At 35.4% G+C, this 16888-nt stretch overlaps 1 pseudogene; it reads left to right on the forward strand.

Moving 5' to 3' along the window:
* The first annotated feature begins 253 nt into the window (after positions 1 to 253).
* Positions 254 to 16314, forward strand: LOC124374053 (annotated as a pseudogene).
* The last annotated feature ends 574 nt before the right edge of the window (positions 16315 to 16888 follow it).

Below are 16888 nucleotides of genomic sequence, written 5' to 3' on the forward strand. Positions count from 1 at the left end.
GAAATACAACAATTGGGCTCTAATAAAACATGGCTGAATGTTAGGTCTTTGTCGGACGTGAAGTCCGAACACAGTGCAAATTTGTGTATTTTTGTGGAAATCTGACAACAACTTTAGAGAGGTGATCTACTCTATATAACAATTGTAGTATCACAATACTCGTACATTCTCGCATAATATCTGGTTGCGGGATTCAATGACCCTGCTTCCCCTCCTCCATATGCGAGGACTGACACCGCCGTAAACCTGTGTAATGCCGGCAGACAATGCGTGGTTTGTGCACAACGCGGAAGCGAGCTCCGGTATTGGGTCAGGAGCCAGAAGCTACCGCTCATCCCTCGCCTGCAGCTCGGCAGCTCTCGGTTACTGTCCATTAATTATACATGACCCCGCTGCGCCTGTTAGATTTATGAACTTAACGTCCACAATAGAGAATAATAACTGCCGCGCTACTACTTAGAACCTATATGGTGGCGACGAGGATGCTTAAGTGTTCGAGAGGAGGTGATGGTGCATTCTGTGCCAGCGATTAGTTGTGCGTATTACGTTTGAAACAGCGTATGATCCTTTCACAATTCCTCTTGCTGGTGTCCCTCGCAGGATTTTTAATGAAAGGGTAAGTTTTCATTTGTTTAGGTCGATACCAACATAACTCTAATTCCAAATATAGTGAGAGTTAGGACTGTATAGAAGTAATGCCATTGCTGCTATACCTGGCGGTGTTTCAAGCTAGAATACAACCTTTTTTATTAACCCATGGTATAAACTCCGATTATGTGTTGAATACAGACTTGGATTTCTCATTTTTGAGGAATACTAGTCATAGAAAGTAGCTTTTATAACTAGGAAGAAGCTTCACAAGAATGAGGCGAGTAGTCACTCATTCTTGTGAAAGTTTTGAGAATAAGATACTTCTTGAGTTTTAGCGATAGGTATCAAGGTTAGTCGTTTTACAAGCATTTTTACATTCCTTAAAATTTAATAAAAATACTCGTGAGCTGATCTTTTATATCACAATCAACTCTCATTCGTACAAAAACTATAATAGTGTCTTTTTATATCATGAAACAAAGCTTAGTTCTATTCTTTGGTTCCGATTCGGGCTGGTCATTCTTCACAAGTTCTCTCCTTACTGCAACTCCAAGTATACATGTTAGCAGACTGCCGTTCCATTGAAACTGATGGGAGTCGCATCAAACACTATTATCACATGTACCACCGCTTTATCCGAGATCGATGGGACTGTGGAAGCCGCACCAGCGTCCATCCTATAATTCCTTTCCTTCCTCACTTATACGGCTTTCCCCATGCGATCGTGTAGCTGGCAGTAAAAAGTACAGTCGAAGCCCCTATCTTAGCCAAACACATAAAACACTGGCCGCAGTCTGCGATCGCTTCCCCGTTGTAATTGATAATTTGACTTGTATATTGGCCTGGTTAATGTATGCAGCCCATAAATCAAGCGGATCGCCGCGATAACCTCACCATTGTCTCGAAGGTTCGCGGCTCCTTGGGCCCGGCACTTTCCGGCGTCGTGGTACAGGCGCATCGGAGCTCACGGACAAGCTAGGTTATCGTGATCGGGCTACGCGCCGTTGTTTGCAGCCCTAGCGATTACATTTCTTACATTCTTTTGTTCTCAAGACAACGAGATAAATAAAAGAATTGGTTATTTTGAAATATCAGGATCTATGGAGATGTGCTGTAGAACTCGATTATTGTAAGATTTTAATTTTCAGATTGTTACGGTCAACTATTTCATTGTACAAAGAACCAAAAAGCTGTTTTAGGAATGTGTTTTCACACATTTTTAGGAAATAATGCAACTAAAAACAAATTCGTTAAAAGCTTTCACGGATATTACCCTATCCAAGCCGTGCCAAGTTTTGTTGGGGTCCTGAATTTATGGTAATGATTTTGTTCTTGCTGCTATATTCTTGTATATTCCTCAGAAGTTTGTTTCGGTCGTATCCCTTGAAACATTAAGAGATATCAGAGTTATTAAGGATAAAAGTTCATTAAACTGTTTAAAGTTTCCACTTTGTATCTGTTGTCTATTGTGTCAAAACCAAGACAAAACTGTTGGGCAGATACAAATGATCATCATATTGAACGTTTATTACATGAGGTTGGTCAATGAACTTATCTATGGCTTCTTTAAATACTATTCTCATACTAAACCCATCCTAAATATGCAAGAAATTAAGACAGATATATTAGGAAGCACCTCGTTTGCACCACTGATCATTTGCCCAACGACCCTTCTGGAAGATACATAATTTGTACGATTCACCTTAGAAAGACATAGAGGTTCGAATACTCCACCGCCTAGTTGGTCCTAATACTCTATTTGTTTGAGTTCAGTAAATTATACAAAATGGGTTCGTGTGTATGTCCGTGATCGTATCATGCACATTCACAACAAAATAAAACAACGAAAGACGCAGCTGACGATATTAGTCTAGTGACACAAAACTAATCAAGTTACAGGCGATAGCGACTCGAGTACCAACAACTCTGTGACCTGAAGTCGCTGCCCTCGATCGATCCCGAAGGCGTTCCGCGCCCAGATGCTGATCGTATCTCACAAATCCATTGTTTCTCTAATTACCACGACTGCGCCCGTGCCAACGTTCCTCTTCTCGTCTTCTCCAGTCCATTGTTCCAACAACACTTTACGTGTCGCTGTCCCACTTGACACCGTCCCCATTGTTCAGTGGTTCTAACGCTCCTGGTGTTTACATGCATCTGTTTGTGTCTCGAGTGACGAGGATTTGTTTATCGGCAATTAACCGTTGTTTACCGCACGTCCGGGACAATTTAGAGAATACTTAATGTCAAACTCGAGTGGTTATGGTTATGTAAAATGTACCGGGTTTTTCTTAGGATCTAGATATTTCAAGATAAAATTGTTATATTTTAAGCAATTGAAGAATTGGTTTCAAATTAAGGGGATTCGCCACTGAAAATAAGGAAAAATTATGTAATTTTCAAAAAAAGTTTTATTGTGTAAATTTATTTCAGAACCATAAACTAAAAAAATATACGTGATATATTAGTGTTGAACTTACGTTTACTTTCTATCGCAGTTTGTCCGAAAGTTTTAATTTCGATAAATTTTCAGACAAAAATCGATATATCTTGGGAACTAATTGAGATAGAAAGTTCATATTTTTACCACATATTAAGTAGATCTGTTTCTAAATATTTAGGTAGAATTAGATTTTTAGGTGTATATGATGAATAGAAACATAATTTTATATATATGCATGTTTTTTTTAAGTCTAAAGTTTACTAAATTATTTTATTAAACCGACTAATGCTCCCATGATAAATCTACCTAAATATTTAGATTAGATTCATATCTTCAAAATTTAGACCATGAGTAGTGCAATATGTTGGATAGTTTCTTAGATATATCAATTTGAAATATGGTCTGAAAAACGCTAAAAAACCCCCCGTTTTTATTCACTGTAGGCTGTATGTGACAACTATTTGGCCGTTTTATATTTTTGTATTTTTTGTTAGCCTACTACACGCTAGAAAGAAAAAGGTTAAGTTATTTTTATTGTGTATTTAAAAAAAATATGTTTTCAGTGGTGAATCCCCTTAAGTGAATTCGTTAGGTTTCCTTTTTTAATTCGAGTAAAATTGTTTGTATTTAATTAGTAAAGATGACTTGTTAGTTTAACTTTTTTCAATGGTAAATGTCATGAGGATTAATAGACAAGCCCTCGTAGTTTTAAATTTGAGAGACCGTAGTTAAACCAAGGAATGTTTATTTAACGTTTGTTATTGACGATGGAAAGCGTGTGTGACAGGATAATAGGATTTCGGGACATCTGCCATCGTTATATGTTACAAAATGTATAACACTCGTGTATAACATAATGGACAGTATAGTATAACATATAACTATGGTAAATGTCCGAAATCCTATTATCCTTTCAAGAAATGTTAAATTATTATTTTCTATTGATTAGTTATCTAATATTATATGTAATGAATAGTTTTGTTCATATTACTCGCAAATTCAATGTGTATGTATGTATAAATGTATTCATTACTTTATAATAGCAACATTGTTGTAAAATCTTAGATTATATGATTCCCTTTTTTGTAAATATTTAGGTATTAGTAACTATTTGCAGATATTTACCGAACACACAACTGATCGAATTGCAGGCCAGTAATGTGCATAAACAAAATCTGTTAAAAAATGAAGATTTAATTGAAATTTATAGGTTTAACTATTGACTTAACATTAAAAATTATTCTTATTTTGCGGGATTCAAAATGTTAAAAAAAATATATTTTTACTCAACCAAGAGCTGTAAGACTTTTTGGCATACAATTCAAGAAATCATAACAGATTTGCAATATTTTGATGAATGTAACAGGTTAATACTTAAACCTTATGAATAGTTTCAATATGTCTTCATGTAAAGAAGGAATCCACAATTCACGAAAGAGCACAGTCATGACTGTCTGTACAAAGAGACTTTGCGATCATCATATCGTGGTTTGTAAGAGAGAACTTTTAGTTAAATATGTAAATTTAACTGTTTTTATTAATATACAATGGATATTTATATTCTTTCACAAGAAGACTAAGACACTACAAGATTCAACATTGTAATTCTAAACTACTTCACAGCTATTTAAAACAAAAATTGCAGTACTACAGTATTTTGTTGTATAACCAGCCCCGAAATGGTGTCTTATTTTTAATTTATAAAATTATATTCTAATATGATATTGTCTAAATGGACGCGAAAATTCCTAAGTAATTCTCACTTATAATATTTGACAGCTGCTGATGTATGGAATACATAGAAAATAAATTGGTTAGGTCTGAACCAAGTTGATTATGATATAGCTGTTTTGGCCTAAAATTATGATTATATAAATCTGCTAATATCTAAAAACCAAAAAGCGACAGGTTCTTTTGGAATCCACCTGTTCAATTTGGACAGTGAAGAGGAGATCACATCAGGAGGTCCGGAACCACGAATCCCGTCCAGCCAGATCGCTGTACGCTCCACTGGGGACAGACAGCATGAGAGCAAAAACTAAGGAGCTGATTACGATAGCTGTCCTGCTCGGGACATATCAATTATATTGCTCCAATTGCACGCATAACTGCACAGTCAACCATTGATTCCTGTTTTTTGCTGGGAATTCAGACACATTAAACTGTCTCCATCCATTTATATCCTTGATCTTCCTTCTAGATTCATGTGCGCTCTGCTGTTCTTTTAATGATCACGTAAACATGGCAAAAAAGATATAAATCATTGCGAACTGCCACCTTGATATTGCAGATTCACCCAACTGATTGACATTCTTCCCAAAAACTTGGATGATCATCATCTTGAAATATTATATGGAAAATAAGCACAGGAACAAAAACATCCAAAAAGTTTTTTAATTATAATAAAATAGTGTAGGCCCCACAAAGTTTCTTTCCAAACATGATCTCAAGTACAAAGTAAATTCGTTTTAATAAGTTCTGTTTGAAGTCTAATTGTCCATATGGCCAAAGCGCCTCAATAATGCCCGTGTCATACGTATTGTGTGCCTTTGCCTCACAACTTTTGAAGAACCTTAACCCTGAATATCTACTAGCAACGTTACATCAGAAATCCCAAGTAAAGTTTAGCATGTTGGATGACTTCAACAATCCAATAAACTACAAGGCTTAGGCACGCGCGGGCGGGAGAACCGTGTTGATTGTTCAGTTTAAAACACGTGCCGGTCTCTGGGCTCGAGCACGTGTACCAACTATTCGACACATTCCAGACGGACTAGGCAAAGTGTTGATTTTCATCCAACATCACCAGTAAGGTGCTATAGTTTATCTTCTCAGCCGTTCCTCGTGCAGTTTCGTTTACAAATTCCAAGCGTTTGTTTTGTTTCGACGAAAACGGTCCAAACATTGTTTGATGTATTATTTTTTTAGTGAATTTGACCTCATGTCGCCTGATGGGCGGAAAATTATCATTAATGGCTTATCACTTAGATATTGACTAACTGACAAGCCAAAGTTTAGATACTTCTCTAATAATAATATATTTAGAGTATCTAGACACGGCCGCACCCAGAAAATTTCTCTAGGGGGTGTCCGAAACACTGGAATCGGAAGTATGGACAACCCCCCCCCCCAGCAGGAGGATCCGGGAAATTTTTGAAATACTAGGTCCATTAATTGTTTATAAAAGGAGGACAAAGATCAGGTCAGAGGGGTATACAGTTACAGTAAAAACACTCTACTACCAATCTTCAGGGGAAGCTTATTCAGAGAATAATTAAAATCTTATGTAACAGATACAATTTATATTGTGTATTTTAACTTTAAAGAGTTATCATAACATTAAAAAATACGCATTAAATAAAAGCGTTACGTTTAAATTCCAATGATGATGTCTACTCTTTAATTAAAAAGTATAGATATCCGAGTTTGAAATTTCACCACAAAATAACAAATATAGCTGCAATAACGGGAATTATATTAGAATTTTGCCTATTTATTTCTGCGTTTTTACATATCATACTGTTAACTAACAATAACTTCCAGTTTTTGAAAAAAAACCCTTTTTGGCGATTATCAATCAAAATCAAACTTTTGAAATTTTTTAACTCGGAAACTTTTGATCGTATTACGATCGTTTGAACTGTGGAAGCTTATCCCGAACCAGCCAGCTACTGCCTAAGAGCAGACCTCGCCAATTCAGGCCAAACCACGAGGATTTGATATAGTGCACTGCTGCCTTGGTTTGGTTTGGCCAGCACTAATGTGTTGGTCGTAAATAAAAACGGCGTTTCTGAAATCGGTGAAAAGCGCCGGTGAACTGTTGGTGAACACTGTTTTACGATTCGGATTAGCATTCTATCCTTCGTCCGACGCCTTCGTAATTTCGGTGGTGTTATGGCCCACAACTTGTGTCTTCGCTTGTCGGCGTGTTGTTATCGCCTTGTAAAATGGCGTCAGAGTCTAGTTAGCGTAATGGCTGGGCTCACAACGACGGTAACTTGCACGGACAAAGATTTTTCAACATAATGTAAAAGATTACTAGCGTTTTAAGTTCACCTCGCATCCACAGTTGCACAGTGATGCTTGCTTCCATCCGCGGGTTGCACAGTGATGCATGCTAACCTCACGACCATGATGTGAACGACACGACTCCTGCGCAGTAACAATGGAAGAGCCACCGCAGATGCAGATTGCCGCGAGTCCGAGACCAGTTATAGAGCCACCATATGGCCAGTTCGGGCGCTTCGGTTGAAGGCCATGTCAAGGTCACCCTGAAAGCAATAACTATTCACTGTCAAAAGCCTTTTTCCAAACCACCGACCGGCACTCCGCCTCTTCATTTTTTAAAGCTTCTCCCTGTACCCTGTCACAATTCGAGTCAAAACAATGCTTCATTTCGTTATTTGCATGCATGCCTTTATCCATTGAAATGAATGCATACCACTGTGTCTTGCCTCCATAAGAAAAAAAATGAGGAATCATGTACTAATTTTGTACCTTTTAAAATAATCTAATAATTATAAGAAAATTCTGACTGCATGGTTTATATTTCAACTAAAGATGGTCTGTTTGAAGAGCCCTTTGGTGGTTTGAAGGTATATGATGCTATAAATTGTTCCACCCAGCGATGAAAACATTCTTACCATCTGGCAAGCTGAGATAATTAAGTAAAATATTACAATTAGCTCGTTGGAATTGTTTTTATTTTTTGTTATTCTTTGCTTGTTTGAATCCAAAAATGTTCAGCAAATGGAATTTTAATTTTTAATGTGGTGTCGAAATGTAATAACCAACGTTCATTTAATCCATCTAATTGGAATAACATTGTGTTGAAAACACCTGCGAATTGAATATCTTATCTGGTGAACAAACAAAATGCTATGGGGAAAGTTTCGTACACTTGCCGAATTTCCAGATTCTAACAAGGCAGTGTTTTTACAGAGACTCTCTTTACCGGCTGAAGTTGCAAGAGCTAAAGAAGCTGGAGAAGGCAGTGTGGCTAGCACCTCCCGACAAAGTACAACTGTGCCAGGACAAGGGCCAGAGACCGAACAAGACTGCCACAACTACGTCAAGGTTTTGCTCAGCAATGGCAAGAAACTCTTCACTTGTGGAACAAATGCCTTCACACCTCAATGCTCCTGGAGAGAGGTAGGATTAGTATTAGTGGTTCTATAAGTAAACATATGTAATGTTTTCTGTTAATTAACGTGTACTGAGTCGGCAGTCTGAAATTCAAGCATAATTCCTTTCACACCTGAGTTAGTACTCTCAAACACATGTTCCATAATTGACAAAAGACTGTTGTAGCCCTGTACAGAGAGAGTGGCATGTATATATGTCAGTTACTGTACTATCTCGTTGGCCTGCCACACCTCCCGATTGCTCTAATTACGCCCATTACATAGTTGGCTATTGTAACGGCCAGTGATAAATCATTCTGGTTACACAGCTGATCACTATCTATGTTTGTTATCACTAGCTGGTGTGAAGAACGAGGTTGTTAAAGATGTCAGTTGCCACACTGTATCAATCTTTGTTGCTCTGTAAACAAATCTTGACACGACAATCTGTTCAGTTTATAGATTCCTGGTGTAAATTGATGATTATACTGTATATTGCTCCAGCAGTTTAAAATATACACCTTTCCTGCAAACAATTTGAATGAATCAAGCCAGTTTATCGATTTCCCGTTTTAAGGACTCTTTTAACACCTTATTTTTTGGACAGCAGTTTGTAGTTTTAATTCCTGAATAGTTTTAGTAAAATATTGTTCAGTACAATAAAACACAACGTTACTTATCCTCATCCATATTGTAAATATTTTATTACTTATCTTTAATTCCTTTACGAGGGAGATTAAAGGGCATTTAAACCACATATTCTTCATAAAACTATAACTTCCATAACTATTCCAAATCCCACAAAATATCAGGTGTTTATTGTTGTCAGGCACAAAAAATTAGTTGGTATTATTTAGAAAAATGTATTCTGTTTTGTTTGAGAATGGTAAGTAACATAGATTGGGTTATTGTTTTCCTCAGATGGAGGATGTTAAACCGAGTAACAGAATGGGTCCAAGGCGTGGCCAAGTGCCCTTTACAGTCCTCACTCAAAACATTACGGCCCTGATGACCATGTCAGGCCAATACTTCGCTGGGAGCCCCATGGACTTCTCTGGGGCCGATGCTGCTATCACCAGAGATATGGGCCCTGCTGGCCCTTACCTCCGAACTAATCAGTACAACTCCAAGTGGCTCAACGAGCCCCAGTTTGTCGGCTCCTTCGAGACCGATGCCTTTGTGTACTTCCTCTTCCGTGAGAGCGCCGTCGAATACATCAACTGCGGAAAGGTTAAAGCCACAAGTATAGTTTTAGTTATATTAAGATTCTCAAAGACTACTTATATATGAAGATACATAACTCACACATACTTAATGTTACCAAGGAATATCCAACAGTGTGTTATTATAATTTTGTTTTGCTTATTTTCTTAAACACGCTATAAAGAAATTGGATAATGTGATTATGTGAAAACGATCTACATTAACCATTAAACGATTAAAACATTCATATTGGTATTCAGAGAATTGTAATAACTGTTGGTGCAGAAAATTATGTACCCCTAAGTTTGAATTATGTGTTAACCAAACCAATAGACAAATAATTATCTAATCATTTCCCCGTTTTTATTTCAGGTGTTAATAGTTTTTTGTCGTAGTTTGAATGAAAAAGTTACAAATCTTTTATTGTGCATCAAAATTAAAATTTTTATTGCTTTAAAACCCGGCCCGTTATGGGATTGCACATGAAATTTTGTTTGAATTTAAAAAGAATTGTTTTCTTTAGATTTAGAAATTACAGAAGTTAATGACTTCAAGAATAAAGAATTGGGACCTTTTCTTGCCTTTGTGGGGGTTGTTAATATTTTCTCAGTATTGTTCTAACCATTATGAAAAGTCACATGTCACTGTTGGTTGTGAACACAATTCAGTAACAGTAAAATTATTTATATTATTGCACTGGTTGTATTAAATGTGCAGTGACTGAACAGAGGTGGGATAGACAGTGCATGTTGCTGCACACCATCCATGCCAGTGGATAAAATGTACCATTTTTAGATTTTTAAAAAATGTACCATTAGTTGTTTCCATAAGGTCTTTGAACCTTCAGTGGCAGTTTAAAAATATTTTGTCTCTAAAAATTTTTTTATTTATATATTATTCATTTTGCCAGGATAACTTTATAAAAAAACTTATTCATTACTATCATGGAATAATAGTAATCCATCCCAATCACTTTGAGGGTCCCAGGCCTCAAGACTGAAAATTATTGGCTGAATTTGTGTTGTCTTGAGTAAGGTTAAACTCATATTTATCTGTATGAATTTTACTGGTAAAAATTTATTTATTTATCTTATATTACTGAAATCTTATTTTTGTGTCCAAATTTTAAACCATGACTTGTGATTGATTTTGATGAAAAATATATTACAGCAATAATTATTTTTTTACTTATCTTTCATGGTTCTAATTTTGCCTTGATAAAGAAGTGTTTCTGTTCAAATTGATGCTTGTAAAATATTTTGTGATACCTACTCATATTTATATTCACTCTAGAAGAAATCAGAATTTCTAGGGTTTCAAGCATTTAGAAGACAGTGATAATACTAGTGCCTGGACTGAGATAGGTAACCATAATATAGAACCAGTTATAGAATTTTTAGTGGGTTTCCATAATTTTCAAAAATGAGTAATGATTGGCTTCGTTTACGAAAACCAAGGCAGATACCACAGCTGTTGGCTCAGAATGCTAAATAGTTTAATTAATCCACACTATTAAAACGCAGTTTCTTCTTTCTCAAATGATCGATTTCATCTCTTTTATTGTATATGACAATGCAATTATTCCAACCATAACTTAGTTACTCAATCATATCTACTTGTTTCAGAGGATCTACTCTAGAATAGCCAGGGTCTGCAAGAATGACCAGGGTGGGCAACTCATGTTGAGGGACAACTGGACAACGTTTCTGAAGGCCAGACTGAACTGTTCTCTGCCAGGAGAATATCCCTTCTATTTCGACGAGATACAAGGCATGACCTATCTGCCTGATGAAGGCTTGGTCTACGCCACGTTCACCACACCCAGGTACCCATCTCTAAACCAATTTGATCAGTGACTGGAATCTATAAATAAATTTGTATTTTTTCAGACTTTTCAACTTTTAAATGTTTATAAAACTTAGAAAATAAGGTGATCAAGGTTTGAATTTGAAGTAACAGCTATGCATTTTTTCATAATTCGTTTACAACAACTGTGCAATTGGTGTTGTTGAAATCTTCATGGAATTAATAAAGATGGGATTCTAAACTTTGGCGTTTCCAATGGCTTAGTTATCAATGTGTTCAGTGATATTAAAGTGAGCTATATTCCTTACTGATCTTTTTTCTGAAATATTAAAAATTTTGTTGAACATTATACTTGTTGATGTGAGCAAAGTCTGGCAGTGAATGACCAATAAAGGTAAATGAATTATATTTTATAAAACTTGTTTCTAAATAAACATGTGACCTCTTTCTTGTTTTGTTAATTTATCTTTCAGCATATCTCAAAACTCAAAACTTATCAATGAAACAATCCAATAATCTGTAGTGTAATCTTTAGTGTACTATAACTGGTATTATTTATATAGAATAAATATTAGGAGTTTTCCAGACAAATACAGTAATATTGTTTTTGAGCACTCTAAGATAAAACAGACAGTGTGATTGGATGTTTATTTAATGAGGACATTTACATTTTTAAGCTAATACTAAAATTGAAATTCTTTTTGGATCCACATTACAGAAACAGCATCCAGGTTCAGCAATTTGTTCATTCAACCTGACAGCAATTCAGACAGCATTCAATGGAGCATTCAAGTACCAAGCATCAGTAGGGTCGGCCTGGGGAGCGCCATTCAACCGCAGGATCCAGGCAGACACAGTGTCAGCAGACTACGCAGTCAGTGCTGCAGTCCTCGCGCTACCAACTGATGGACAGTGCAGTGCAGCCAACCTCGCAGGACACCACTGTACACCAGCCAGCTAGAGACCATCCTGCATATTGCTGTCGATGTTCTGCCCACCAAAATGCACAGGTGAGACTAAAATAATGTTTTTGCTCCATCAGAAATTTTAAAAATTAAAAACATTATTTGGACCTTTAACACGTTTTGCTGCCAGAGATTAGAAGCAGTAGTGTGTGGTGACACTCCCCAAGACAATAAACCACTTATAATTAAAATGTGTGCTAAAGTATCAAATTTTTAAATTATAGATAGAAAAGAGTTGATGTATAAGTAAAAGACTATTTTAAACACTTTCACAATCACAATTGGTACAAGCAGAGTATCAAAACATTCTTGAGAGTTTCTAATTGCACTAAAAAAATATAAATAAGGAATGTATAACATCCCTTTCTCTTGTGTATTAAAATAAATTATTTCTATGAATAAGATTTTTTTAATTGCCTAGGACACATGCTCATAAAAAAATATTTCTCTACTTTAAGTTTTTAAACTTTACTAACAGTGTTTTACATTAACAGTTTTGTCATAATTCAATACTGTAAATATTACAATAGGTTTTATTTTTTATTTAATGTCACACATTTAATCATTAGCAAATGCTTGGAATTAGAGAGGTGGAGATCTGAGGAGTTGACTCTTTTCTCTCTAGATTAGAGGGTCTAGTACTTCTTAGTGATTGGGTTCAAGAGGGAAAGTCAGTCAGAAGGATGGAACATCTGGAGAAGGTTGCATCTCTCAACAAAACAACTGAGGGTTTCATAACATCAGAAATTGTCAGAATTAGCAACGTGGTTCATAACCTGTCATCAGTTCCATGAGGAATATGCAATCAGTCAGTTCCTTTCATTAGCTCTTCATTTCCTGTTTCTCATTCATTCTGATTTCCTGATGCCGCTAAACTGTAAATGCTGAATGTCCAAGAGATATTTTTCTAGAATCTTCTCATATAAAAAAAAAGAAAATATCTGCCATACTCAATTTTTATTTTCATCGGATGTATAACATCTGGATTAACACGTTCGCTACCAACCGGCACATATATGTGCCGGTAGGTCCATCAAGAATAGACCACCATTGTGTGAGTTGGGCACTTCTCACAGACCAGCTCAAAGTAGTGTGGTCATTACCGTAGCCCAAGAGTACAACTTTGTTCAAATCAATTTTATATCATTTTATAGCCTTAGGCAAACGTATAACTTGATTCCACATCCCTTTTTTTACGTTGTATACATTTTGGCTAGTGGCACATATATGTGCCGGTCGTCTGTAGCAAAAAAATTAGGCTTATGGCTAAACCTCAAATATAAACTTTTTCTAGTTGAAAGTCAAGTAAAAATTGCCATAACTGTGTTAGGACACATTGGGAAAATAATAAAAAACTAGTGTTGACATGGTAGTTATGTGTATTGTACAAACTAAAACAAGATCCTTTGGATAAACACTTTGGAAATAGCAGAATATGTTATTAAAAAAAACTCACACAAATGTCTCTTATTTATAACTCCATTTATGTAATGAGCTACATTTTATCTTTGACATTAAAAAAACAGTTTAGGAAATAAAAATGTCTTAGGTAACACACATTTTGTTTTAGTTTTTCACTTGTGAAATTCATTGAAACACTCTGGCATGCAGAGTCCGAATTTATTGTCCTTTTCATCTGTGCAGCTTATAGAACATGTGAAGAAAGTTGTTTTCCGCTTTTTCTGTCTTATTCTACAAACATGACACCGTAGCCTCTTGTTCAATTTGACTGGGTCATGGCTTTTTTGACCTGAGACCTTGAACTGCACCAAGGAAGAAAAAGTGAACATTACCGAGAGACCAAGCGGGCACAAATATGTGCCAGACATCCCTGTAGACCGATATGAAAGAATAAAGTCGAAAGAATAGACCGATCGTTACCACAGCCTTTTATTTAATAATACTACACTGGCACAAATATGTGCCGTCGGTCCCACTGGAACTGTACCGAGCGGCACAAATATGTGCCATCGGTCTTTAAGAATCAACTAGCCGGCACATATGTGTGCCAGCCGGTCCATATTAACGAAAAAGTTTTTACATTTCGGTAGCGAATGTGTTTAAAACAACACCAAGATAAACAAAAAGACGAAACAGGGTTTTTGGGCCTACTGTAGTTTAAACAGCCTCTGAACTGCACACTAAATCCATTGAATATTCCTGTGTACATAGAACAATAAAAAAGACGAATACAAATGCATTAAGATCATAAAAATTATAATTTTTGTACTCTAAAGTTTTAGGAAATAAAATAAAATAGTATTAGTTTGTATCATTAAAATAAATATTACAAGTTATAGCCTAATTTTCCCCCTACACAATAATAGAAAATTATCTCATTATATTTAGTGTTTTAAAAGTTATAATGATTTGGCTAAACGCTACACAAACCCCAAAAGAGTGCTTGGTACTGAGAGAGGTGACCTGTCATAAATATTGGCATGACAGCGTCGCCCCCTCAAACGTTACTTGGCACTCGGGTTAAAGAATCCTAATACTGTTTGCTAGAACATTGTTGCAATTCCAGTCCGAGAAGAAGCAAGTCTCAAGCACTCCCTGTATTGTTGGTCACAAGCGTGTGGCAACCATGCATTGTCTCAACTATTATTTCATGGCCATACCTTCGAGTGAATAGTACTGAGAGATAAATTGCTAGACCTAGTGATCAAAACCTGTATTGTCTTTAGCAAAAACTTAATTTTTTTCTTTTGCCTATTACGTTTCTATTAATTGCTGTCCATTGTCTCTATGGCAAAATGAATTCTTTGCCTTTAAATTATGCGTCTTTATAATTTCAGGGCTGTCCACGTTCTTTACGTAGCGACCTTTGAAGGATTGATCAAGAAGATATCCGTTCTTTCCCGAACTCAAACCACTTGTGTCCTGGAAATTTGGAGACCATTCCCAATCGATGCGAATGTGCCTATTCTCACACTTCAATATCTGAAGGAGACTGTAAGTATTATTGGTGTGTTTTAATACATATCAATCTAAGGTGATTACATAGATGACTAAATGTTCAGCTACTAAAAGTGCACAATGTAATTTTATGTTTTTTGTCAGGTTTGTTGTATTTGATTATATTGTTCTTGGAAATAATGTTTCTTATATATATTTTGAGTATAATAAAATAATATAAGATACAATAAGTTCAATTTCAAACCGTTAATAAGTGTCTAGTGTTCATTTTAACAATTTTTTTATGAACATTACTTGAGAAGTGTGTTATTAAATATCTTTATTTGTTTATAAGAGCTTATCACTAGACAAAACTTGCTAAATCAAATTCATTTACAGGGAACTGTGATCTCTTAGTATTAATTTGTTGCTAAATTCTTAAAACCTCAAGTGTCAGAAAGATTGTCTGAAATTTTACAGTTAACTTTTGTTAAGTTATTTTATATTTTTATTGGTTTCTAGAGTGTTATACTTCAACGAGATTTTGCTTTCTTTGTGGCCATGAAAAATATTCTCATTTGTAATATAATTCATTTTAAATAAAAAAATATTATTTCAGCAGTACTGTGTATTTTTAGATTTCAAGATCAATCTTCTACAAATTTTTAGACTGATAATGAAACTGTTTTAAATTTTTGCAAAAAACTGCCATCATCTAAAAAAATTGTTTTATTGTAATGAGCTTTTAATAAAAATATTACCAGAAAAATTGTTATAGTAGTGTTTGTTTAAAGTCGTTAAAAATTTAAACATTATTTCTATCGACATACAAACTAGCTAGAATAATCTTTAGAAGTGAAAGAAACCAGTATCAAAATGTCAATATTTTAAAAGATGTAGTTTTTATACCATTATTTCATTTCAACTGTACCATAGCAGTGATCTTCATAACGTTTTTTACTCCCACCATTTCTATTTTTAGGTCAAGTTTAAACTATTTTTATATTATTTTAAACACTAAGAATATAAAGAAAAGATGCTAATGATCTGAAATTTGCAGGATTCAGTGTACATTTGGCACCCAAGAGCAGCTGATGCGGGTGCCAGCCCCTAGCACTGCTCTCGGCTATGCGCCAGACTAAACTAGCCTGTGTCAACGCCATGGACCCGTACTGTGCGGCTGGAACGAACACAAAGAGCGCTGTGTGCCCCCTCCAAATAACGACCCTCTCACTTTCTATCTGGCATCAGGATGCTACCCAGTGCCCCATACTGAACATGCCAAGTACGTCATATCATTTTTGCACACAATAACCATTGCAAGGAAAATTATTTTTCCTACTGCTCAAATAAAATAAACAGTGGAAATTATTTTGACCTAGAATAATTATGTAACATACAAGATGATTGTATCTGCATTTCTTTCCTCAACTTTTTGATATAAATTATTGTTTTCAATATTTGTAGAACATGAGCAAGTTTTTGGATTCTTATTTAAGTTCTCAATATTTGGGTACTACAGTTCAACTACTTCAAGGTGGATTTATAAACCACTGCACTGTTTTATTTTGTCAGGATTTCCCTGTATTTCAATGTTTTTGGTTCAATATATTGTTAGTCTCAAGTAGCTTGAATCATAAAACTTCCCCAAATTTCTTCCAAACAATTCAACAATTCCAAATGATTTGTGTAACTCTTTCTGTACTCTGATAAAACCTTTTTAAAACAAATTTTTGTAGAGAAAAATTTTAATTTTCACCCTCTTTATCAATGTGTTATTCAAAGTAACATGTCAGCTTACTAAAGTGTTGTTAACACGTTCGCTGCTAAAAATTAAGTAATGTATGTTGGCTAGAGGC

Source organism: Homalodisca vitripennis, unplaced genomic scaffold, assembly GCF_021130785.1.
Source record: "Homalodisca vitripennis isolate AUS2020 unplaced genomic scaffold, UT_GWSS_2.1 ScUCBcl_7113;HRSCAF=14651, whole genome shotgun sequence".
NCBI classification, from domain to species: domain Eukaryota; kingdom Metazoa; phylum Arthropoda; class Insecta; order Hemiptera; family Cicadellidae; genus Homalodisca; species Homalodisca vitripennis.